This window comes from Somniosus microcephalus, chromosome 3 (assembly GCF_052327205.1).
Source record: "Somniosus microcephalus isolate GS21.2 chromosome 3, FLI_Smic_1.0, whole genome shotgun sequence".
NCBI lineage: Eukaryota > Metazoa > Chordata > Chondrichthyes > Squaliformes > Somniosidae > Somniosus > Somniosus microcephalus.
In genome coordinates this window covers 336,424,095-336,452,078 of record NC_140989.1, presented here as the reverse complement: position 1 = coordinate 336,452,078, position 27,984 = coordinate 336,424,095, and positions in this window count along the sequence as shown.

The following is a 27,984-nucleotide window of genomic DNA, read 5'->3' as shown; positions in this document are numbered from 1 at the left end:
TCCAAATTTGCAGATGACACAAAGCTGGGTGGGAGGGTATGCTGTGAGGAGGATGTCGTGAAACTCCAGTATGATTTGGACAGGTTGGGTGACTGGGCAGAAACATGGCAAATGCACTCTAATGTGGATAAATGTGAGGTTATCCACTTTGGTGACAAAAACAGGAAGGCAGATTATTATTTGAATGGCAATAGATTGGGAGAAGGGGAAGTGCAAAGAGACCTGGGTGTTCTTGTGCACCAGTCGCTGAAGGTAAGCATGCAGGTGCAGCAGGTGGTTAAGAAGGCAAATGGTATGTTGGCCTTCGTAGCAAGAGGGTTTGAGTACAGGAACAAAGGTGTCTTGTTACAGTTGTACAGGGCCTTGGTGAGACCGCACCTTGAGTATTGTGTGCAGTTTTGGTCGCCTTACCTGAGGAAGGATGTTCTTGCCATGGAAGGAGTGCAGCGAAGATTCACCAGGCTGATACCTGGGATGGCAGGAATGACGTATGAGGAGAGATTGTGTCGATTGGGCTTATACTCACTGGAGTTTAGAAGATTGAGAGGGGATCTCATCGAAACCTATAAAATTCTGACAGGACTAGACAGACTAGATGCAGGAAGGATGTTTCTGATGGCCGGGGTGTCCAGAACCAGGGGTCATAGTCTAAGGATAAGGGGTAAGCCATTTAGGACTGAAATGAGGAGGAATTTCTTCACCCAGAGAGTGGTGAACCTGTGGAATTCTTTGCCACAGAGGGCAGTGGAGGCCAATTCATTAAATATATTCAAGAAAGAGTTGGATATATTTCTTAAAGCTAAAGGGATCAAGGGATATGGGGAGAAGGCAGGGACAGGGTACTGAATTTGGATGATCAGCCATGATCTAATTGAATGGAGGAGCAGGCTCGAAAGGCTGAATGGTCTACTCCTGCTCCTATCTTCTATGTTTACCACTCCACTAATTTTCGTGTCATCTGCGAACTTACTGATCATACCTCCTACGTTCATATCTAAATTATTAATGTACACTACAAACAGCAAGGGACTCAGCACCGATCCCTGCAGTACACCACTGGACACAGGCTTCCAGTCACAAAAACAACCTTTGACAATCACCCTCTGCCTCCTGCCACTAAGCCAATTTTGGATCCAATGTGCCAAATTGCCCTGTATCCGATGGGTTCTTACCTTCTTGACCAGTCTCCAATGCGGGACTTTGTCAAAAACCTTACTGAAGTCCATGCAGACTACATCAACTGCACTACCCTCATCCACACACCTAGTCACCCCCTCGAAAAATTCAATCAAATTGGTTAGACATGATCTCCCCCTGACAAAGCCATGCTGACTATCCTTGATTAATCCTTGCCTCTCCAAGTGGAGACTAATTCTGTCCCTCAGAATTTTTTCCAATAACTTCCCTACCACTGATATTAGGCTCACTGGCCTGTAATTCACTGGTTTATCCCTACTACCCTTCTTGAATAATGGTACTACGTTAGCTGTCCTCCAGTCCTCTGGCACCTCCCCTGTGGCCATTCAATGGCTAATTTCTTTCAATTCCTCATCCTCGACAAACCCTTGGTTCTCCACTATTTCCGGGAAGTTTTTAGCCTCTTCTTCCGTGAAGACAGACACAATGGCCGCGATTTTGCGGGCACTCAGAGGGCAGGTTTGGAGGCGGGTCAGAGGTTAAAGTCATTTTGATTGACGGCGGGTTCCGAACCCGCCATCATCCCGCCTCCACACAACCTTCCCAAATGTCGGGTCCCGATTTGTGAATGGTCCCGACACCTAGCAGCAAGAAACGGATTAAAGGCAATTAACTGCCAATTAACAGATACTTGTAAGCAATTTTCAGGGTCTTTTTCGATTTTCCAGCTTCTGGGTCGGATTTTACGATATCCGGACAACAAGCCAGGTAAGTGTGCCGTGTTGTATAGAAACATAGAAACATAGAAGATAGGAGCAGGAGTAGGCCATTCGGCCCCTCGAGGCTGCTCCGCCATTCAATGAGATCATGGCTGATCATCCAAATTCAGTACCCTGTCCCTGCCTTCTCCCCATATCCCTTGATCCCTTTAGCCTTAAGAAATATATCTAACACCTTCTTGAATATATTTAATGAACTGGCCTCCACCGCCCTCTGTGGCAGAGAATTCCACAGGTTCACCACTCTCTGGGTGAAGAAATTCCTCCTCATCTCAGTCCTAAATGGCTTACCCCTTATCCTTAGACTATGACCCCTGGTTCTGGACTCCCCAGCCATCAGAAACATCCTTCCTGCATCTAGTCTGTCTAGGCCTGACAGAATTTTATAGGTTTCGATGAGATCCCCTCTCAATCTTCTAAACTCCAGTGAGTATAAGCCCAATCGACACAATCTCTCCTCATACGTCATTCCTGCCATCCCAGGTATCAGCCTGGTGAATCTTCGCTGCACTCCTTCCATGGCCAGAACGTCCTTCCTCAGATAAGGCGACCAAAACTGCACACAATACTCAAGGTGCGGTCTCACCAAGGCCCTGTACAACTGCAGCAAGACATCCTTGTTCCTGTACTCGAACCCTCTTGCTACGAAGGCCAACATACCATTTGCCTTCTTAACCGCCTGCTGCACCTGCATGCTTACCTTCAGCGACTGGTGCACAAGAACACCCAGGTCTCTTTGCACTTCCCCTTCTCCCAATCTATTGCCATTCAAATAATAATCTGCCTTCCTGTTTTTGCCACCAAAGTGGATAACATCACATTTGTCCACATTATAGTGCATCTGCCATGTTTCTGCCCAATCACCCAACCTGTCCAAATCATACTGGAGTTTCACGACCTCCTCCTCACAGCATACCCTCCCACCCAGCTTTGTGTCGTCTGCAAATCTGGAGATATTACATCCAATTCCCTCGTCCAGATCATTAATATATATTGTGAATAGCTGGGGTCCTAGGACCGATCCTTGCGGTACCCCACTAGTCACTGCCTGCCACTCGGAAAATGACCCGTTTATTCCAACTCTTTGCTTTCTGTCCGCCAACCAGTTCTCTATCCAAGTCAATACCTTGCCCCCAATCCCATGTGCCTTAATTTTGCACGCTAATCTCTTATACGGGACCTTATCGAAAGCCTTCTGAAAGTCCAAATACAACACATCCACTGGTTCTCCCTTATCTATTTTACCAGTTACATCCTCAAAAAATTCCAGTAGATTAGTCAAGCATGATTTACCTTTTGTAAATCCATGTTGACTTTGTCCGATCCTGTCACTGCTTTCCAAGTGTTCTGCTATTACATCTTTTATAATGGACTCTAGCATTTTCCCCACTACCGATGTCAGGCTTACCGGTCTATAATTCCCCGCTTTTTCTCTACCACCTTTTTTGAATAGTGGGGTAACATTAGCTACCCTCCAATCCATGGGTACTGTTCCAGAGTCTATTGAGTTCTGGAAGATGACCAGCATTGCATCTACTATTTCTAGGGCCACTTCCTTAAGTACCCTAGGATGTAGATTATCAGGCCCTGGGGATTTATCAGTCTTCAGTCCCATCAATTTTCCTAACACCATTTCCCTACAAATACTGATTTCTCTCAGTTCCACCCTTTCATCAGACCCTATGTTCCCCGGCATCTCTGGGAGGTTATTTGTGTCCTCCTTTGTGAAGACAGAACCAAAATATTTATTCAGTTGGTCTGCCATTTCTTTGTTCCCCATTATAAATTCCCCTGATTCTGACTGCAAGGGACCTATGCTTGACTTTACCAATCTTTTTCTCTTCACATATCTATAAAAGCTTTTACAGTCAGTTTTTATGTTCCCTGAAAGCTTGCTCTCATATTCTATTTTCCCTTTCTTAATTAATCCCTTTGTCCTCCTTTGTTGAATCCTAAACTGCTCCCAATCCTCAGGATTATTGCTTTTTCTGGCCAATTTATATGTCCTCTCCTTGGATCTTATGCTATCCCTAATTTCCCTTGTTAGCCACGGTTGAGTCACCTTTTTTGTTTTATTTTTATGCCAAACTGGGATGAACAAATTCTGTAGTTCATCCATTTGGTCTTTGAACGTTTGCCATTGCCTATCCACCGTCAACCCTTTGAGTGACATTCCCCAATCAATCCTACCCAACTCACTCCTCAGACCATCGTAGTTTCCTTGATTTAAATTGAGAACCCTAGTCTCCGAGTCAACTACTTCATTCTCCATCTTAATGAAGAATTCAATCATATTATGATCGCTCCGACCCAAGGGGCCTCGTACAGCAAGATTGCTAATTAATCCTTTCTCGTTACATAATACCCAGTCTAAGATGGACTGATCTCTGGTTGGTTCCTGAGCCTGGTCTGATGTTTGTGAAAAGTTGACAGCTGCAGAAGTGGTGTCAAGGATGCCATGTTGCACATGGTGAGTTTCAAAACAAAGAAAATGTTGGTTACTGAATTTTTAATTCATATAGAGATTTCTTTAGCTTACAAATTTTTAAATCCAACTGTCTGTCCAGTGCCACCTCATTGGGAGAACCTCTCTCACCGGTGACAGATCGCTTCTGTCATCTCACCTGCAGCTGCCATCTTTTCCACCAACATCGGAGACAATGAAACAATCAGACCTTGGTCCTCTGAATCCTTCCACAATCATCCCCAACACCAACATCGCCAAATCACCAACTTCATCACCAACACCAGCACCATGAAGCATCCCTTTAATGTCCAAGCCATTCCATGCACACACATCACTATAGCGGGGCAGGGGGCGCAGGGGAGCTATGACTGAACAATCACTGGAACTCAGTAAGACACTTCTCAATGTGGGCTCAGATCTGTCCAATAAGGGACACTTTTTGAAAAAGAGATTTCACTGTATGACAACACATTCCCAGAAACTTCACATGGACATTGGCTAAACCTCTCAAGTGCCCACCCTTGTGTGTTGCTAGTTGGTATGGTTGCAGTAGAATGAGGGTGAGGGTGAGGGTGAGTGTGAGTGGTGGCTAGTGAGATGGGGAAGTGATAAAGTAGATAGAGAGGGTTGGGTGGAGGTGCAAGGTAAGTTGGTGTCCTGGGGAGGCCTCTTCTGCCCTTGGAAGGGAAGAGAACCTCCCTGCATACTGTGACTCCCTCCATAAGCATATGGAGGGGGTCATCGGAGAGTTTGGGTGCAAGAGTTCACCTTTGTGCAGTGATTGTTAATGTTTTCAGCACCTCAATGCTGTCAAACACTGAAAAATCAACTGTCAAAATAAAATTGTGCATGGTCCCTTTAAGGAAACCAGCAGATGACGCGTCATCAAATGACGTCATCAGACCTGCTTCCTGTAAATTGCAGGGCGGGCTTAACAAGGCCAAACAAGGGGAAATCATGTCTGCAGAGCGGAGGCAGCTGGGGGTGGGACTGGAACCTAGAAACCAGCTGACCCGCACCCATCCCGACAACATTGAGAAAATCACAGCCATTGTATTTGTTTAATTTCTCTGCCATTTCCTTATTCCCCATTATAATTTCTCCTGTCTGAGCCTGTCAGGGATGCACATTTAGTTTCGCTAAACTTTTCCTTTTTACTTACCTATAGAAGCTTTTACAGCCTGTTTTTATGTCTCTCACTAGTTTACTGTGTCAGCTGTGGCTCAGTGGGTAGCACACTTGCCTCTGAGTCAGAACGTTGTGAGGTCCAGTCCCACCCCAGGGACTTGAGCACATAAATCTAGGCTGACACTCCAGTATAGTGCTGTGGGAGTGCGGCACTGTCGGAGGTGCCGTCTTTCGGATGAGATGTTAAACCGAGGCCCCATCTGCTCTCTCAGGTGGACGTAAAAGATCCCATGGCACTATTTCAAAGAAGAGCAGGGGAATATACCCGGTGTCCTAGCCAATATTTATCCCTCAACCAACATAACAAAAACAGGTTATCAGGTCATTCATCACATTGCTGTTTGTGGGAGATTGCTGTGCGCAAATTGGCTCCTGCATTTCCCACATTACAACCGTGACTACACTTTAAAAAAAAAGTACTTCATTGGCTGTAAAGCGCTTTGAGGTGTCCGGTGGTTGTGAAAGGCACTATATAAATGCAAGTCTTCCTTTTCTTTTTTTTTTACTCTCATATTCTATTTTCCCTTTCTTTATCAATTTCTTGGTCCTCCTTTGCTGAATTCTAAAATCCTCCCAATCCTCAGACTTACTGCTCCTTTTGGCAACATTATAAGCCTCTTCCTTTGATCTAATATTATCTTCAACGTCTCTTGTCAGCAATGGTTGGACCACTTTTCCTGTGGGGTTTTTGTGTCTTAAAGGAATGCATATTTGTTGTAAAGTATGTATTAATTCTTTAAATGCTAGCCATTGCTTCTCTACCATCATACCTTTTAATGTAGTTTACCAATCTACCTTAACCAACTCGCCCCTAATACCTACGTAGTTTGCTTTGTTTAGATTTAAGACCCTAGTTTCAGATTAACTAAATCACTTTCAAACTTAATATAAAATTCTATCATATGGTCACTCTTCCCTAGGGGCCCTTTACTACAAGGTTATTAATTAACCTTTTTTCATTGCACAATATTAGATCTAAAATAGTCTGTTCCCTAGTTGGTTCCTCAACAGATCTAGAAAACTATCTTGCAAACATTCCATGAATTCGTCCTCCACACTATTACTGCAAATTTGGTTTGCCCAGTCTGTATGTAGATTAAAGTCCTCCATGATTACTGTATTACCCGTGTTACATGCGCCTCTAATTTCCTGATTTATACTCTGCCCTACATTACAACTACTGTTTCGGGGCCTATAAACAACTCCCACCAATGTTTTCTGCTACTTGCTGTTTCTTAGCTCCGCCCAAACTGATTCTACTTCTTGATTTTCGGAGCGAAGATCCTTTCTCTCTACTGTCTTTATCCCATCCTTTATTATCAGGGCTACCCCACCTCCTTTTCCATTTTGCCTATCTCAACCACATCTCCATAATGACTATTAGATCAAACCTATTCATTTTTATCTGCGCTATTAATTCATCTATTTTGTTGCTAATGCTTCGCGCATTCAGATATAGTGCCTTTAGATTTGACGTTTTTCTATTTTTCCCCTATGTCACCTTAATCACTGATGCCCTGTTATCTTTGTTACTCTCTCTGTCCCTTCCTGACCCACGCTGCTTATTTTTAACCAAAAGTCTGCTCTGCTCTAGAGCCTTGACATTTCTCTCGCTGCTTTTAAATTTACTCTTTCCTGAATCCTCCCCCCACGGCACCCACTCCCCTCCTCCCTCCCCACCCCCCCCACCCCCCCACACCACCACTCCATTTGTTTAAATCCTTGTCTTCTGTCCTAGTTATTCAATTCGCCAGGACACTGGTTCCAGCCTGGTTTAAGTGGAGCCCGTCCCAACGAAACTGCTCCCTCTTTCCCCATATTGGTGCCAGTGGCTTAGGTAACAATCCAGAGATTATTACCTTTGAGATTCTGCTTTTTAATTTGGACCCCAACTCCTCAAACTCTCTCAGCAGAACCTCATTCCTAGTTCTACCTATGTCGTTGGTTCCTACATGGACCACGACAACTGGATCCTACCCCTCGAACTCCAAGTTCTTCTCCAGCCGCGAGGAAATGTCTTTAACCCTGGCACCAGGCAGGCAATACAACCTTTGGAACTCCCGGTCGCGGCTACAGAGAACAGCATCTATTCCCCTGACTATACTGTCCCCTACCACAACTACATTCCCTTTCACTCCCCCCACTTGAATGGTCTCCTGCACCATGGTCAGCTTGCTCATCCATCCTGCAGGCTTTTCCCTCCTCCACACAGGCAGCAAGAACCTGCTGGATAAGGACAAATGCCGAGGCACCTCCAGCACTTCACCTGGGGTCCCCTTACCTGCCTGAGTTGCAGTCACACCCTCCTGTCCCTGACTACTAACCAGACCTGTAGCACTACCTAAACTAAGGGGTGTGACTGCCTCCTGGATCAAAGTGTCCAGGTAACTCCCCCCCTCCCTGATGCCCTGCAATGTCTGCACCTCAGACTCCAGCTCAACAACTCTGAGCTGAAGTTCCTCAAGATGCAGGCACTTACTGCAAATGTGGTTGTCTGGGATCACAATGCTCTCCACAAACTCCCGCATGCTTCACTTGAGGCACACTACCTGCACTCCCATCCCTATATGACCTTGTTCTATTTAATTAAATTTAATTAAATTTGTATTTAAGTAACCACTCCTTCCAAATTCCCAAATGAAACACTCTGTTTAAATGCACTCCGTTTAATTCCACTATGTGCAGAAAGATAGTGTGCTAACCCCCTGTGCTGCCAAGTCACCCCAGGGTTTTTAGTTTTTTAATGGCCCAGAAATTCAGGTCCCAACGCGTGAGTACACGCTGGGTACTCACGCGTAGGCCCAACGAAAGTGCCAGTTTTGTACATGCACTGCGCATGCGCGGGAAACCGGCACTTCCGTTCCCCTGAAAGAAGGGGTTGACAGGTGGAACGCGTGTGCCAGAGAGGCAGCGCGTGCGCATTGAACTTACGTTTTTTTTGCAGGTTTCTCCGGGAGGGTAAATCTCCAGCAGTTACACTTTTAAAAAGCAGGCGCAAGGCCTGCTTTTAACAAGGTAAGTGGTGAATTAATTAAAATTAAAACATTTTTACCACAGGTTTATTATTTTTAAATACTTTAAAGGTAAGTTTATTTTTAGCCCCGTTAGAAAATGTAATTAAGTTTTTCAAAAATTTAAATTATTGTTTAAAATAGTTATTTCATGTAATTTATAGTTATTTTAAAAATGTGATTTTTTTTTTTTTAATTTATTTGAAGTTTTAGTGATGTTTTGGGGCTTATAGTATTTATAGGTTTGACAGGTCTTCCTGTCAAATTTATGAATGAAGCATTCCCTGCTACCATTGGCTCTCCATGGCCCACGTGATCCCAGGGGACGCATCGAACTAACTGCGCACTGTGCACTGGCAGTTGGAGGAGGCCCAGAATCGGAATCCCACGCGGGCCCACAGCTCAACAGCCGGCACGCTAGGTAAGTGCAGGTCGGGGGCTTGCACCCGCGGGAAGCCCCCAACCCGAATTTCTGGGCCAATATGTTAGCAGCATTGGCTGGGAATTTGCGGTCAGCAGCAAAGCAAAGGCATTCGCTGCGGGCCCCAAAGTACGCTCCACACAAGGATCTCGCAATCCCTGTGTCGAGAGGTTTGGGTTTTCCGACCTTCAGTTCAACTCAACGGACTGTAGTGGGGATCCCTTTCTTCGAACTGCTGTGATGTCAACAGGCTGTCCAAGCAGCCAATCAAAAGGCAGAATTCTCACAGACAGCGAACAAGGAAGCAAGTAAGCTCTTAAAATTCAAACTTTTAAAAATAGTTAGAGTGAGCTCTCACTTGGGAAAAGACAAACCTGAAATAAAGATGGACAAACTTTTAAAAAAAAGTTTCAAAATTTTTGTAATGTGTCTTAAAAATTAAAGTTTTCATTGAGATGGGCAAATTTCATGCTGCACAAAATTAAAACTAGTTTTCCAGGCCTTTAACATTTGTTTAGCAGTCAATACGCTGTTAAAACCCCAGTTACACCTAATCCCTTTGGGTCTAACTTTTAGTGGGGAATTTAACAGCGTAATTACTGCAGAAGAGACAAAGTTTACGTCAGTTTCAATGATTTATGAGATTTCACTGATTGCCGGCTCTGTGGGGGGTGCGGGGGTGGGGGAGCACATCGCAGTCAGTTTCGGAGCCGTCATTGACAGTCCGCGCGCGCCAAATCCTGAAGTTGCGGTCAGTTTCAAAGGCGGAATTACGGGGAATGCTGCCAGTTCGCCGTCATCTGGACCGCAAATTTTCCCAGCCAGGTCATCCGGGAGAGACACTACCAAAATATTCCTCCAGGTAGTTCAACCAAGAATCACCATTCAGAGACTGGACTGCCCTTCTTATCAATGGAGAACCTGGACAAAGGAGGGATAGGTTAATAAGAAAGTATGGTAACGTTCAAACGAAAGGAAAAATGTATTCTAGAGATTCAGTTATGCCTGTAGCAAGGGGCAAGAAGCTTGCTCTGCAATGATATAAAAGCTGGTTTAGAAGCATCCACTTCCTGAGAACAGGAGGGCTCTACAGGGTGACAGCTGGTATAGAATGTAAAGAGATGTGACTAATTGGCACACAGAGCTCCAACCTCCCTTAAGATCATGGAAGCAGGTGGAAGCAGGCCAATCCAGGCACAGCATGGCGCCATTCACTTTAGAAAGTGCAGAAATTGGAAAAGATCCCGCAGAGCGAGAGAATTACTTCAGCAGTACAACATACACAGTCATGTGTGATGAGTTTTAAAAAAAATAATTGCAAGAGTAAAAATGCTCCTTGGATTGAAAACGAGTGATGTTCTTAGAAGCTTCAATTTTACAAGGCTCTGCTGGCAGCATGGAACCTCGCTAGGGACAAGTATGCATCATGAAATCGGGCTACCACACTTCATTTTCAGCCTTTTACAGGCTTTTGGAGGTTACGCAGGTAGAAGCCTCAGTACACCTACCAAAATTATTTAACTTAGCCGCACATTGGGTTTGACAGCTTTTCTGTCATCTCCTTGCTAATAACAGTGCCATGCAAAGCGCAGAGCAGTGTGCTGATGATCTGGCCTGTAGGCATTGTCCTTTTAAAGGTGAGTAGCACTTTATAATTGTTGGTTGAAGAGCTGGAATTTTTTTGCCTTATCTGCATTTTCATTGGTGCATTAATCTCTTGCTGTCATTCAAGTCTGATTTTTTTTTTTACATTGCAAAACTTTTATTGCTTCCAGCTGCTATTTCAGTTACAGCAACCAAATGGGCAGGACGGTCAATCCTTGTGGAAGTTCCAGTGGCACTCTTAAAATTGCAGAACAGCTGTTTTTGAGGGGACAATAAAGGTACAGTATATGTGACTGTACCTCATGCATTATCAACATAGAAACATAGAAGATAGGAGCAGGAGTAGGCCATTCGGCCCCTCGAGCCTGCTCCGTCATTCAATGAGATCATGGCTGATCATCCAAATTCAGTACCCTGTCGCTGCCTTCTCCCCATATCCCTTGATCCCTTTAGCCTTAAGAAATATATCCAACTCCTTCTTGAATATATTTAATGAACTGGCCTCCACCGCCCTCACTCTCTGGGTGAAGAAATTCCTCCTCATCTCAGTCCTAAATGGCTTACCCCTTATCCTTAGACTATGACCCCTGGTTCTGGACTCCCCGACCATCGGGAACATCCTTCCTGCATCTAGTCTGTCCAGGCCTGACAGAATTTTATAAGTTTCGATGAGATCCCCTCTCAATCTTCTAAACTCCAGTGAGTATAAGCCCAATCGACACAATCTCTCCTCATACGTCATTCCTGCCATCCCAGGGATCAGCCTGCTGAATCTTCGCTGAACTCCCTCCATGGCAAGAACATCCTTCCTCAGATAAGGCGACCAAAACTGCACACAATACTCAAGGTGCGGTCTCACCAAGGCCCTGTGCAACTGCAGCAAGACATCCTTGTTCCTGTACTCGAACCCTCTCGCTACAAAGGCCAACATACCATTTGCCTTCTTAACCGCCTGCTGCACCTGCATGCTTACCTTCAGCGACTGGTGCACAAGGACACCCAGGTCTCGTTGCACTTCCCCTTCTCCCAATCAATTGCCGTTCAGATAATAATCTGTCTTCCTGTTTTTGCCACCAAAGTGGATAACCTCACATACTTGTACTTACACCAGGACTCATGTTTGCTATCCCAGGAAGTCCTTCCTGGACATCTCAGAGAAGGCCTGTCTTTGGTGCTTCTGCTTCACAAAAGAGGCTGTCACAAAGCTGTAGTACATGTGCGTAGAACAAATGAAGGACAGCGACACGATGAGTTGCTCGCCAACAACAACAACCACTTGTATTTATATCGCGCCTTTAACGTAGTAAAACGTCCCAAGGTGCTTCACAAGATGCTTGTTTACTAGGCCAGAGTGAACTGAGCATGCTCATACTAAACCATGTGACAAACCATGTGATAATACATGCCACTGCTTTCCCTTTAAAAAAAATGCGCATATTCCCCTCTCAAATACAACAAAACTACGGTCCCACCTTTCCCAGTATTACATGTACCACATAACAAAAACTCCTGGCTTTTTTCTTTTAAATCAACTACTAATAAACTACAAATCCAGTTTAATAACAGGTTTGCGAAGCCTTCCTGATCTCCTTACAAAAGGTTTTGGTGTTGAACCAATTTTCGGACTGTTTTGTTCCGGTTCCGAACTCAAAAATGATCCTGTTTCTATCTCAGACTTGCTTAAACCTGATAGTTCAGTTTCTGAAGTCTGAGTGGAGTTAAACTCATGTATGTGTTCATGAGCAAGTGGTTCATGATCACGTCTTGGTTCATCTCTAGCAGAGATCATTTGGTCTACATGAACGCTTCAGATGTTGTTATCAATTTCAACCAAATATCTCTACTATGATTCCTATATCCCACTTGTGTGAACGCAACTTGCCAGGGGGACTGAGAACATGAGCACACTCATTTTGTCTGAAATTGCATTCTTTCTGATTGCTGTCATAATAACGTTTTTGACTCAACTGTTTCTGTTCAACTCTTGAGGCCAATTTTGGTTGAACAAGACTCAATCGTGTTCTCAATCTCCTCTTCATCAAGAGTTCTGCTGGGGTATATCCAGTTGTAGTGTGCGGAGTAGTTCTGTACTTCAGCAAGAAATTTGCCAAATGTTGCTCCATGCTGAGTCCCAAACAACCCTGTAACACTTGCTTTTTGAGAGCTTCTTTTACTATTCATACTGACCTTCCAGCTGCTCCGTTTGAAGCTGGATAATATGGTGGAACGAGAGTGTGTTTGATACCGTTCCATCTCATAAACTCTTGGAATAGAGCAGAACGGAACTGAGGGTCATTGTCAGAAACAAGCTCTTCAGGTAAGCCATGACATACGAAGATAGACCTCAACTCATCTGTGGTACGTTCAGTTGTAGTATTTGAACCTGTGTGTTTCACTTCAATCCACTTTGAGTGACTATCTACAAGTACCAGGAAATAATCATTTGCTTTCTCACAGAAGTCTACATGTACCCTCTGAAAAGGTCTACTTGGCCATGACCAGGGTTGTAGTGGAGTTTTGGGTGGTTTGTTTCTGCAATTTTGGTAAACGCTGCATTTGCTGACAAGTGATTCAAGATCACTGTCCAATCCAGGCCAGTAAATAAAGCTGCTTACAATTGATTTCATACTGACGATCCCTGGATGGTCAGTATGAAGTTCGGCCAGAATTCTATCTCTCAAAGAAGTAGGTACCACCACTCTGTTTTCCCACTTGATACAACCTTGCTCACAAGACAATTCAGTACGACGGTTATGGAATGGTTTCAACTCTGTGTCCAGACACTGATCAGTCTATCCATTCACGGTGTTTTCATACACTCTTTTCAGTACGGAGTCCTTTTGTGCCTCAATTGCAATCTCAGTTGCATTCACGGAAAAGTCTTTGTCAACTGCACCTAGCATGAAAATCTCACCTTCACTCCCAACACATGGGTCTTCATGTGGCAACCTAGGCAAGGCATCTGCAATTGTGTTTTGCTTTGAAGTGCGATATTCAATCATGTAGTCATATTATGACAACAACACTGCCCAACGTTGCATTCTTGATGCGGCCATTGGAGGGATGGCAGATTTGGGCCCCAAGGAGCAGTTTGTGATTGGTTATCAGGGTAAACTTTCTGCCGATCAGGAACTGTTGCAATTTCTTGATTCCAAACACTATGGCGAGTGCTTCCTTTTCAATTTGCACGTAGTCCCTTTCGCTCTTTGTGAGGGTTCGCGATGCGAACATGATTGACAACCAAGAGAAACCATTCATTACGTGGCTTATGACAGCTCCCACACCGTAGCTAGAAGCATCACACGCTAACTTAAGCTCACACTCTGTGTCGTAGTGCACAAGTACAGCATCACTAGAGAGACTTCTCTTACAAGCATCGTAAGTTTCCTGTTGTGCTTTTGTCCACTTCCGCAGGACATCCTTCTTGAGGAGCTCGTGCGATGGAGCTAACATGGTTGCTAACTCAGGTAAGAAACATGCATAGTACTGGACCATTCCAAGGAAAGATCTTAACTCAGACACATTCTGCAACTTTGGAGCATTGATGACAGCATCAACCTTTTCCTTAACTGGTTGCAAGCCATTTGCATCAACTTTCAGACTAAGGTACAGAACTTTGGGTTGCACAAAAGCACATTTGCTCCTTTTCAATTTGACATTGTGGGAATTCAAGCTTTGAATCATTATATCTAACACGTCTAGATTTTCTTCCTCGCTGCTTGTTACGATCAGCACATCATCTTGATTGCATAAGCAATTTGAAATTCCTTGCAAATCTTATCCATCGTAGCCGGGAAGATGTTGGGGGAGGACTTCACACCATACAGCAGCTTGGTGTACGAGTACAGTCCCTTGTGTGTGTTGATGGTGAGATACTGTTGACTCTCTTTGTCAACATTCAGCTGAGCATAAGTGTGTGACAGGTCAAGCTTAGAGAAAACCTTTGACCCAGAGAGGGCTGCATACAAATCCTGTGATGTAGCTAACGGGTACTGCTCATCGTCAACTGCTTGGTTGATAGTAACTTTGTAGTCACCACACAAGCGTACAGTTTTGTCTGCTTTGGGCACTACCACAATCAGGGTAGCCCATTCACTTTTGTCAGTTTTTACTAGCACTCCATTCTCTCTCAGTTTCTCTAGATCTTCCTCCACCTGACTTTTCAATACATAGGGGACCAGCCTTGTCTTACAATAGACAGGCTTCGTGTTGGACTTGATGCAGATATGCACATCATACCCAGTGATGCCCTCATAACTGTCCGAGAACATGCTTTTATACTTGTTCAGCATTGTGTCGAGTCGCTTCTTTGAAGCATCTACACTGAAGATGTTTTTCCAGTCTAGTTTTAACTTTCTCAACCAGTCTTTGCCCAGGAGAGTTGGCCTGTTGTTGCAGCTCGCTACAACACCAGGCAGCTTTACTGACTGGCCATTGTGCTGAGCTGTACCTTCCAATTGGTCCACATGTCTCTAGGATTTCTCCAGAGTAGGTTTTTAACTCTACAGTACTCTTTGTAAGTGGTATTTGATTAAACGTGTCGATACACACATATCAATATATTGGTCATTGATCAAAAGTTTAGTACGGAAGTCTTTCTCATGACTGCTAGTGTTGCCGCTAGTGGCATAGATACTAGCATAGATGCCTGGTTCTTCAACATCAGGTGTGTTCACTTCAATATTGTGAATTCCATCCTTTTGTTGTCATTGCTTTGCATTACTTCCTGCTTTAGATCTAGCTCTGCAAGCTGTTGAAAAATGGCCTTGCTTCTGGCAGTGAAAACACTTCACATTTCTGTATTGGCAGGACTGTGGTGAGTGATTTCCATTGCAGCGATAACAATTCACTGAATTACTCTCACTGACATGCTTTTAACTTGGTCTCACAACTTTAGGTTTGGCGGTTGCTTTGTGACTGTAGACCTCAGCTGCACTAGTCACTTCAGTTGGACGAAGCTCCCTAGCATTCTTAGACACCATCTCCATAGATAGAGCAATTTTGCATGCTATGTTAAATATTAGGTTCGGAGTGTTCAGTAACTTGGACTGTGTGCGCTCATCCACCAGTTCACACACAAAATTATCTCGCAACGCACGATCCAAAAATGTGGCGAAGTTACAATGCAAAGACAGGTTCTTAAGAGCTACAATGTATTCACTGATGGTTTCACTTTGTTTTTGGTTTCTGGTACCAAACTATAGCTCTCTGCTATTTCTAATGGCTTTAGATTGAAATGGTCCTCGACTTTCTCGACAATGTCTTCAAATGATGCATCCTTCACTTTCCCTGGCGTGAGTAGGTTTGTCAACGTTCTGTAGACATTTGGCCCGATCTCCATTAGAAAGATTGCTGTTTTACGTTCACGAATTACTTTATTTTGAGCTTGAACATTCTCGTCTGCACCTTCGGACTCAATAATGTTATCGGCCTTTAAAAAATCTCCATCTGCTCAATGTAAGAGCTGAATGGTTCATGAGCTCGGTCATACAAGCTGAGGCTTCCAATGAATCCCGTAGGCGGGGCCATGACTGTCCAGATTCTGTCGAATGCTGACTCAGCACGCTACCTGTGTGCCTGTGAGAATCAACGCTACTGTTGCTGTGTACACATACACACGAAGGCGAAGCACAGACGATTCTGCATCAGCATTAACAGTAAAACATCGCAAAAAATTCAGTTTATGTGTCACAAATTCACCTTAAACTTTTCCACCCGAAGGTTGAACACTGTGTCCTTCCATGATCTCTAAAAATGGCTTTGGGGTCCTAGTCTCGTCACGAAAAATGTAATATATGTGGGTAGAACAAATGAAAGACAGAGACACATAGATAGAGCCATAGAGTTATACAGCACAGAAAGAGGCCCTTCGGCCCATCGCGTCCGCACCAGCCATCAAGCCCTGTCTAATCTAATCCCATTTTCCAGCATTTGGTCACGATGAGTTGCTAGTCAAGGTGCTTGTTTACTAGGCCAGAGTAAACTGAGCATGCTCATACTAAACCATGTGACAAACCATGTGATAATACATTATAATAGCTATCATCTTCTGGAAGCCATCTTGCAAATAACTTCTACCACTAAGATCTAATGAAACAATTACCTTCCTATGGGTATGAAGGTCATTATTTCATTCGATTTTTCCAAGCCACCATGGTGATAAATGACAAATCAGTCAGTCAGCTTCAGATACATCAAACAAATTACAGGGACCTTATTAGCAAATGACAACATGTTCATTACTTTCCCTTATGAAAGGAGATATTAACTCAACAGAGCACAAAACGTTTCCCACGTGGCAGGGCTCCCAAGAGTGAAAAGCATCATAGATAGCACCAATGTGACCAACTGGCCAGTAGGATCCACTTCTCTTCTACCACCACCTCATCTGTGCACTCTGCTTCAATTGGTGTTGTTGTAGGAAAAATGATTCCTCGGAAACTAGACTTTGAGTAAGAGAGACAACTTTATTAAATGACAGAGCTCTGGGAGAAGCATCTGCAACCACGTGGTCTGCGAGAGCACCTTCTCCCCGATTGTAGTACGTGCCGAGCTTATATACAATTCCAAGAAGTTGGTTTTAGATCATTTACATTCATCCAATCAATTCGTTTATTAGCGCATATCGTTATTTTCCTCCAGTCAGGAGTTTACACACTTGTGTTGCCAATTCTGCCTCTTCAGGTCTTCGTTCCGTCTTGTTCCCCGGCAGAATGTGATTAGTTCGATAATAGGATACAAGTGATTAGTTTGATGATAGGATACCAGTGAACCTTGTTAGTCCTCAGTGATTCAATTAGTCCCAGTCAGGACACGAGATGAGCTTTGTTCCAGCCATGTGTAAGCGTGGCATGTCTCACTGTGCAGTGATTCAATTAGTCCCAGTCAGCGAATTTGTTGTTTGTGTCTTTTCCAGCAAAATCTTGTCCAGCAATCTTGTCCAGCAAAATTTTATTCTAACAGTCCCTCCTCTTGGTCCTGGAGCACGATTCATTTGCTCCCAGATGACCATCCTCGGTCCCCCTTTCGTCGGTGCTTACAGCCACTGGCTTATGTCCGGGGGTTCGGTTGTTCCTTCGACAGCATCGTATTGGTGTTCTTCGTCCCTTGGTAGCAGGTTGGTGTGTTCCTCCTCGATAGAGGCGATCGGCATCACGGTTTTCATAGCAGTTTGGCAACACAACTTTATAAGGCTCAACGCACAACACATCAACATACAAATTACAACTATTATTATTATCCCTTGCATCATCCACGCTCCCCACCCGGTTTTCCCTAGCAACCAATCAAGCCACCCTGTGCTTGTGGGTTGATGGAGCCTCTTTATTTCTTCTTGGATATGATTTGCTAGGCTCGTGATATTCTCGGAGCTATCTGGGACATATGTACAGCAGTCTGTCCCGATCAGGGCACAGGTGCCTCCTTGCGCCGCCAACAGATAATCTAGGGCTATCCTATTCTGTAAGGCGGTGGTCTGGATCGCCACCATTTCGGCACTCATTTCTCTCAGGGACTCAGCCGTATCGTTGGCTATTGGTTCCAGCACTGCTGCCATGTTTATGGATTCCCTTGCTATTTTTCCTGTTCCGTACCAGGGGAATGCTATAGCCCAGAATCTTTCGGTTTCCGTAATAGCTCTCTTAACACGCTTGGCTGGTTGCCATAACGACTGGTACCCATAGTGGTGGGTTAGGGAGGATAAATAATGGATGTATGGTACTACATATCCTATATAGCATGACCCAGTCCAGGTTCGTGGAAGCCATGGATACGCATTATATCCGCAAATGAAATAGGTATTATTATAGGCCTCAAATTTGTTCCAAAGTTGGTACATGATCCCAGGTATTCCCCTCCAGAGTAGATTGCTAGTCCGGTTTAGCACTTCGGATAAATTAAACGTTCCCACGTAGGGCCATTCTAGGGCACCTGGTGGTTTAGTACTGGTTTTGGTTAAAGTGTAATTATACTTGCACTTACTCCATCCAACCACTAACCCTGTCTCGTCATAGTTTACCAAGCAGACTTCCCCCTCTGCATTGTTTAGTTTTCCCCCTGTGCTGACTAATAGCTCTTCTGGATACCTTCGATTATCGTACTGGGGATGAAACCATCCTTTAAAGTTCGTGGGGTTATACCCTGCCTGTTTCCACTCATGTTCCAGCTGATCTGGATTCAAGCTATTTTGGGTTTGTATGGTATCCTCCTTATTCCAGGTGGTATTAGAGTATAATAACCACCCTACCATCTCCTCTACCTTAAAGGGGATAGGCCTTAATGGGATTCCTCCCCCCGTATGGGTGGGCACATGGGCGCACACCCAGCAGGAGCTTTGGCCCACTTTTTTCGCATAGACATATGACATATACAGAAAGGTATTTACATGCAATCCTCTCTCTTTACGTAAATGGGGTACCGCGCTTCCCGTGACAATATAAAATAACGCCATTACCCATAATACTCTAAACATGATTAATATATCACTACAGTCCAGTCTTTACAGGAATTTTATGACAAAGGGTATGCAGATCACCTGTAAAACAGATTCAGAAAGTAGCCAGTCAGTTGTCTTTATATACTTTCAATTGTGTCCAATGCTTCCATACTCCTTTACCCCTTATGTCTAGACAGGCACAGGTATCCCCACTGATTATGATTTCATATGGCCCACTCCATTTTGGGGCGAACCCTGGTTTGCTGGGCAGAGTTTTCACCATGACTTTACTACCCGCTGGGGGAACATAAGCCGTCATTGTGAGCTCTTGTGCCCGATCCTTGTCCTCCTGATTATCGCGGACATTCTTTCGCATCTCCTTTAATTGAGTGCTAAGTTCCAGAACGTATCGTTTTAGTCTATCTTTTAAAGGGCCTACATCGGCCCCACCTGTTATGATGCCTTCTGGCAATTGCATCGCCCTTCCTGTCATCAATTCATAAGGGGTCAAGCCTGTCGTTCGGTCTTCAGTGGCTCGGAGCTTCATTAGGATAATGGGCAATACTTCAGTCCAGGTTTTCCCCGACATCTGCATTGCCTTTGCCAATGCATTTTTAAGGGTTCGGTTCATTCATTCCACCATGCCCGAACTTTGAGGGTGGTATGGGATGTGGAATTTTTGTTTAATTCCCATTAATTGGCATACCGTTTTTATGACACTCCCGGTAAAGTGAGTACCTTGATCAGAGTCCATTTGAATTGGTATTCCCCACCTAGGGATTACTTCTTCAGCTAAGACTCTGCCAACCGTCAAAGCGGTGCAATTTCGCGTGGGGAAAGCCTCTACCCAGCGGGTGAATTGGTCTATGACCACGAGGCAGTATGTTTTGCCGTGTGACGGTGGAAGGGGACCTGTGAAGTCTATTTGTATATGCTCCCAGGGCCCTCGTGGCCTTGGTTGATGTCCCATTTTGACCTTTATGGGTCGCCCGGGGTTATACTGCGCACAGGTGATACATCGATGGCAGTATCTCGCGATATCTCTTCCCATCCCCTTCCACCACCATTCTTTGCTGAGGCTTCCCATCATCGCTTCTCTCCCTGAGTGTACAAGCCCATGGTGGAGTTCTAATAGCGTATTTTGAATGCACTTGGGGGCCATTACCCTGTTATCCTTTCGCCAGACATTATCGCTTCCCCGCTTTGCGCCTTGTTCTTCCCACGTACCTTTTTCGACGTCGGGGGTGTCCTCATGGAGTTCGTCAATACTTATCTCGTCCTCGGAGCTGCTCACAGTGGCTATTGGTACTTCTTCGATCCTTTCTTGCTCTAGCGCCCTTTGTGCTGCTTGGTCCGCAGCCTGGTTCCCCTGGTGATTTAACCAGTCCGGGCTAGTCCGGTCCAGTTCCCTCTGATGTGCCTTAATCTTAATTACTGCTACCTGTTGGGGTTTGTCGCTAGCTTCCAGGAGGGCTTCTATCCTCAGCTGGTGTTTTATGGGATTGCCTCCCATAGTAATGAATCCCCTCCTACCCCATGCAGTCATATAATCGTGGACCACCCCAAAGGCATACCTACTATCTGTGTAAATGTTCACGATTTTATTCTCTGACAACTCTAGTGCCCTGGTGAGAGCCACTAGTTCTGCCACTTGGGCCAATAGGCCTCCATCAATCCGTCCTGACTCTACGGTTTTTAATTCGCCATTAACCACCGCCCACCCCGTTCGGGGCAGCCCATCTATATACTTGCGTGAACCATCTACGTACAACGTCTCTTCCGCTGTCGCTAAAGGGGTGTCTTTTATCCTATCTGCTTCCAGGTTCATATCTACGTCCCCACAGTTGTGGGGCTCCCCAGTTCCCAGTATTCCTTCTGCCGGGTTCTCCCCCGTGTCTCTAACAATGGTTACTGCTTTACTCGGAGGGAGGAGGACGGCCTCCCACTTGGCACGTCTCATGTTCGAGACGGATCTTAATTTCCCGGTATTCAGCATCTCTACCAGAGTGTGTTTAGTGTGCAATATAATGTTTCCTGTCATTACTATCGGCTCACTAACCTTTACTGCCCAAGCCGCACAATCCAATGCAGCTATGCACCGGGAGAGCCCTGTGACTACCGGTCCCTCCGCTGTGGAATAGTAGGCGACGGGCCTTCTTTTATCCCCATGATCCTGTGTAACTACTGCTGTGTAAAACCCTTCTTCATTGTTGCAATGTATGTGGAAGTCCTTACTCATATCTGGCAGTCCTAGCCCTGGGGCTGATACTAGCTCAGACTTTAGTTGAGTATAAGCTTCCTCTTGTTCCGGTCCCCAATCTATCGGTTCCAACGCGGGTTTACCCCCTTTCACTAATCTTTGTATAGGTTCTGCTAATTTAGCGAACCCCGGGATAAAATTTCGACTGTAATTAAAGAGCCCCAGTACCTTCCTGACTCCGCGTACTGTTACGGGTCTCGGCATGCCCTGGACAGCGTGTTTCCTGTCCTGTGGCATTTCTTTAAGTCCTTGGGAGATTAGATGTCCCAGGTATAGGACCTGAGTTTTTCCTATCTGTGCTTTTTTAGGGCTTACCTTGAGGCCAGCCGTCTCTAGGGCCCTTAGTACTAAATATAGGGTTGCCAGATGGTCTGCCTTCGTTTCCGAGGCTATTAGTATGTCGTCGACGTACTGCAAAATAGTGCTTCCTTTAGGTACTTCTATCTGTTTTAGGATATCACTCATGACGCGGTGAAAAATAGCTGGGCTATTATGGAATCCCTGTGGCAATCGGGTCCACGTATATTGTTTATCCCCTACTGTGAATGCAAATTTCTCTTGTGATTCCGGATCTAATGGGAGTGCCCAGAATCCGTTAGCTATGTCTAAAACGGTGAATATCTTCTGTTCAGGGGATAGCCCATTCAAAATTGTTGAGGGGCTGGCAACGATGGGGTGTAATTTAGGAGTGACCCTGTTGAGGGCCGTATAGTCTATAGTCAACCTATAGCTCCCATCAGGTTTCTCTACTGGCCATGTGGGGGAATTAGTAGTGCTCGTGGTTTCCCTCAGGATACCCCTTTCTACTAGCCCCTTCACTATGTCCACGACTGCCTTCCTGGCCTCCGCCTTTATTGGGTACTGGCGGTGGGATTAGCCAATGTCCCGCCCCGACTCACAGGAGCCATCTCGACTATTTCAACGTCCCCCTCGCCTGCAGGGGCTGTTGGTTCTGCACTGTAATATGGGGGAAGGGAGGTGGTGACTGGACAGGTCCCCATTCGCCCCCCCTCGTATACCTTACACTCTAATTCCTTTATAATCTTTGCTTGACATTTCGCCTTTGTCTCTAGTTCCGTAACCATCTGTACTTTGTCTTGTGCAACTTTCTTTATTACATTTACTTGTTCAATGAGTCCTGCTAGTTGGTGTACTAATAACACTCCTGCCTTCTTGGTTTTATCCTTTGTCTGTTTAGTCAACCAGCTTCTCTGGAGTTTTAAAGTCTGTGACACATCCCAACCGTCTTTCTGCATCTTCTTAATTAACGACTGTCGGTTTGTCATATAAGAATATGTGAGGGAGCCCGAAGGTCCCCTCTTAACTTCCTCACCTGACATCGCCGCTGCTTCACCGATTGTTCCTTCGTGTCTGGAGATCTGTTCCTTAGAGAGCCCCCCTATTCTTTCCTTCCGAGAATACCCGAGCTTCTTGTCGCACTCTATGCCAGCGTTCTCAGAGGTCCGGGTTTGTCTTTCTCTCAAAACTGCCCGGACGTGTAACGCTTGCTTGTTGGACGGGGTTTCTACCCCTCCCCGGTGTCTGTTTACCTGATCAGGGTCCTACAACACCGACACTAATAATCTCCTAGTTCACTTAGCAACATGATATAATGCAGAAAAATGTTAACCGTACTCGACTAGTATCACGACTTTAGAACACCTTGGAGTCTCGAGTCTCGGCACCTACTTCATGGTCCTGGCCTTCGCGTGGGGCATTTGCCCTCTTAACAACCGGCCTGAGGCTAGGTGTCTGAGACAAGTGTCCTCCTGATCCGAGGTTTTTCTTAGTTACTTAGTTACTATTACACAAATACAAATACACACATACAAATCAAGTAGTGTCTCTTACCCACTCAGTCTGTGTCCCAGATTCGTTTTGGTGCCGCTTTGCCGTTCAGTCGCCTTGTCGAGTGTCTCTGATTTATGGGCGGTCAAAAATCTGACTACTCACCCAGGTCACTGATTCGAACGACTGTTCAGCTCCGTGGTACCCTGCTCGCAGCACCAATTTGTTGTAGGAAAAATGATTCCTCGGAAACTAGACTTTGAGTAAGAGAGACAACTTTATTAAATGACAGAGCTCTGGGAGAAGCGTCTGCAACCACGTGGTCTGCGAGAGCACCTTCTCCCCGATTGTAGTACGTGCCGAGCTTATATACAATTCCAAGAAGTTGGTTTTAGATCATTTACATTCATCCAATCAATTCGTTTATTAGCGCATATCGTTATTTTCCTCCAGTCAGGAGTTTACACACTTGTGTTGCCAATTCTGCCTCTTCAGGTCTTCGTTCCGTCTTGTTCCCCGGCGGAATGTGATTAGTTCGATAATAGGATACAAGTGATTAGTTTGATGATAGGATACCAGTGAACCTTGTTAGTCCTCAGTGATTCAATTAGTCCCAGTCAGGACACGAGATGAGCTTTGTTCCAGCCATGCGTAAGCGTGGCATGTCTCACTGTGCAGTGATTCAATTAGTCCCAGTCAGCGAATTTGTTGTTTGTGTCTTTTCCAGCAAAATCTTGTCCAGCAATCTTGTCCAGCAAAATTTTATTCTAACAGTGTAACTCCTCAAACTCAGTAACGCCATTCTCCAGAATGTGTGCAGCAGCAACGGTGCTTGCAAACTTTGTTGAGAGAGCCGTAGGATGCTGCTTTGCTCTGGACCACGAGCAGTGCTGGCAGGCTGCTCTTCCAGTAGGCAGTGCCTGCAGGACAAGGGAACAGATGCAGGAGAAGTTGGCACACTTTAAGGAAACTTGCAAGGTAAGGCTACCAACAGTATCATGTGGCTGGTAAATGATCCACGATTCCATTGTGCCAGGTGTTGCCTGTCAACATGTTGCACTGTTACTGCTCATCCATGCTTGGTTGGTGACAGGCCTGGTACATCATCGATCCTCTAGAGAGGGTGATGTGGAGTGCCAAACAGGGCAACCCTCCTTGTACGCACTTCAGATCCACTGTGTAAGCCATCAAACGAGGGCAGTTGCAGCCTGCACCTACATTTGCGCACAAACTTAATGTTATGCCTTAACATTGGCATTTTCTTCCTTTCGGCCTTGGTCTGCCACTTTCTCTACCCCCCGTCATCCCATACAGCTCGCATAGATTTTAACCCTACCCGCCCAGGCATTGAGCAGTTACAATTGGCCAGAAGATTTGCCTGCCGATGTCCTGCACCGATCCCACCATCTTCAATTTTAACCTGCTCTTCTGAGCAGGCAGGATGGACGCCCGCCTGAAGCTAGCAGGGTCCTTCTTTAAATAGGCAGATCAGGCTCCAGTGACTGTAATTTTACTTTCCTTGTGGAGCCAGGAAGAGAAGGAGTGCTGCAGCTGACTGCCAGATGAGGCCCAGAGTGGCAGCACGGTGGCATAGTGGTTAGCACTGTTGCCTCACAGCGCCAGGGACCCGGGTTCGAATCCGGCCTTGGGTGACTGTCTGTGTGGAGTTTGCACATTCTCCCTGTGTTTGCGTGGGTTTCCTCCGGGTGCTCCGGTTTCCTCCCACAGTCCAAAGATGTGCGGGTTAGGTTGATTGGCTATGATAAATTGACCCTTAGTGTTAGGGGGATTAAATAAGTGGGGTTACGGGGATCAGGTGGGATATGTGTCGGTGCAGGCTCGATGGGCCGAAATGGCCTCTATTTGCACTGTGGGGTTTCTGTGATTTCTGTGAGAGTTAAAATCGCCCGAACCTCACACTGCTGAGGTCAGGCGCAGTTTGGTGCTCACCTGGTCGCCCTCTTCTCGCTCCTGGTTAATATCAGGGCTGTAGTGTTTATATTAAGTATGCATCAGCTTTAAAGCATATCATCTAATCTGGGTGTCTTGCTCTGACCTTAGATTGGCATAAACACCACATAAATTATTCAATAAATCAATTACTGCCATAATGACACACTTAGAACTTTACTTTAGCTGAAAAAAAACCCATTAACTAAATAATCACAGAGCAGTAAATCAGCCCTTCTACCATCGTGCCAGTAAATATATTGTCTCAATGCATCTTGTTTCTAGGGAATAATGTACTGTTGCAATGGCACCTTCTTAAAATGTTGACTGATTAAAGCATCAATGCCTCATAGCTGATGTGCATTATTTTTTTATTTTTTTGATGCATTTGGTGCTACTTGTAGTGAGGCATATCAGGACTGAAAAACAACAAACTTCTGAATCCAGTACTGCCAGGTCAAATTAGGAGAGGTTAGAAGCAGGATTAAAGCTCGTTAACCTTGACATCATACAGATTCCTTATTACACATTAACCACATGCTATCTTTCTGAGACTGCCAGCTACACAGTGCATTCACACTCCATGGGACAGATGTTCCTGTTCCATGCCTGGGTGTATTGGATCACCTGGTACAGCGAATAGAGGGAAATGAGACAGGGAGAATCCTATGAAAATAATGGAGCCCGCTTGATTTTCCGTCCATTTAGATGCAATTCTCTCCACCCAGTCTCCCTGTATTTGCTGCAGAGGGTAATACAATATGCCCAGATATAGGAACAGGAAAATCTGCCCCGTAAAGTCTAGCGTTGGTGCAATGGTGAAAATGCTTCGCACCAACACTAAACTTGGCATGTAAATCAGGTGTGAAGACCTAAACTGACTTCAAATCGGAGTGAGACTCTTTCCTTCAGGTTGGACCTTAGTACCATATTCAGATTGCTTCAAAGCTAAAATTGTCGTCTAACCCCACCACTCACGCCCAGCTGGAACGATGCAAGTGAGGGGTTAAAGTCGCATTGTAGCGGTGCCACCGAGTGTCCCTTACTTACCGTACATAATTCTCTTTAACGTTGTTTGTGTAGAGTTCGCATGTACGGGGCGCTGCCCCTTAATGACGTGGGTAAACGCGATGACGCGGGTAAACGCGATGACGTCACGTCGCTAATCGCGATGACGTCACGTCGCTAATCACGTGACCGCCCAAGCGCAGGAAAATGCGATGACGTCACGACGCAATCCATGGGACTGCCTACTCAGTCCTCGTGGCGTTTCCGTCTGGTGAAGACCTATTTCATGGCTCTCCTGTATCGATCTCGGCAAGCTGTTTGAATTCATCTGTTCCTGCATTAAAGACCTATTTGATTGTTCTCCTGGAGTCGACCTAAATCATTAGTTAGGAATACGTCCAATTCTTACATTGGTGACCTCAATTCCTACATTGGTGACCAGACGACGTGAGGACGGGAGCTCATCAATTCCTACATTGGTGACCCCGTTTTTCGTGAACGTTTTTCACGAAAGCAGCGCAGCCGGACCCCAAGTTTTGTGAACGTTTTCGCAAAGGAAGCACGCATGGAAGCTGAAGCCGTTTCGCTCAGTTACCGCAACACTGGGAGCAACAATCGCCCTCGTGCTTTGTTCTGGTAGAAGCCCCGTTTGTAAAGAAGAACATCGATGCAGCGCAGACCAGGTACGCCTATTTGGTCTCCGCATTACCGGCTTTCGGAGCGTCAGCCTCTTCGACAACCCCACGGCGGAACAGCAAGTATAACACCCTCACCGCGTGGGTACAGCACGTTTTCGGGCTCACAGGATCGGAGCGCGCCCCGGCAGAGATGCCACGAGGATTCAGTCCTCGCAAAGCACCCCTTGCAACCCACGAGGACTCAGTCCTCGCAAACCACCCCTCGCAACCCACGAGGACTCACCCCTCACAAGCCACGAGGACCCATCCCTCGCGAACCACGAGGACCCATCCCTCGCGAACCACGAGGACCCACCCCTCGCAACCCACGAGGACCCACCCCTCGCAACCCACGAGGACTCACCCCTCGCAACCCACGAGGACTCACCCCTCGTAAGCCACGAGGATTCACCCCTCACAAGCCACAAGGCCTCATCCCCCGCCGACGCCACCCCAGCTCGTCAACCTGCTGGTCTGCATTTTCCACCACGTGCAAGTCGGCGCGAGGGCGAAGCGTTGCCGCCCTCTCTACAGTTTTCCCCCCAACAAAAGCAAACATCTTCTGACTCTGCCACCATCGAGGACCGGGTCTAACGGGCATCCCGCGGCAGCGATCGGCCACGCGAAAATTGCTTTCATCACTGATCACTGATCAACGCAGCAACGGTTCACTCTCTTCTGTGTTACCGTAGTAACACTACGGCACGCACCGTTCCGTGCGTTCCCGACTGCTGATGAGTTCGCTCGCCTGTCGGCGAGTTCACCGACCTGCCAAGACCCACGTTCATTTCCTCCTGGATCGCCCGTTTTGGCGTTCCTGCAGATTTCGTCAGACTGGGGACTTCTTTCCAACATCAACAGAGCCATGGACCGCCCGCCTGACCACCGGCCACCCATCGTCGTTACGGCAGACCAAGTATGACCGCCCGCCTGACCATCAGCCACCCATCGTCGTTACGGCAGACCAAGTACGACCGCCCGCCTGACCATCAGCCACCCATCGTCGTTACGGCAGACCAAGTACGACCGCCTGCCAGACCGCCAGCCACCCAACAGTCTCCGTCTCGAGACTACAGGAGTTGTTCGGACAGGTTCATCAGACCATCTTACCGTTTGACTTTGTCCGTTAAAGCGAATTCTGGGGGGGCGCATGTAGTGGTACCACCGAGTGTCCCTTACTTACCGTACATAATTCTCTTTAACGTTGTTTGTGTAGAGTTCGCATGTACGGGGCGCTGCCCCTTAATGACGCAGGTAAA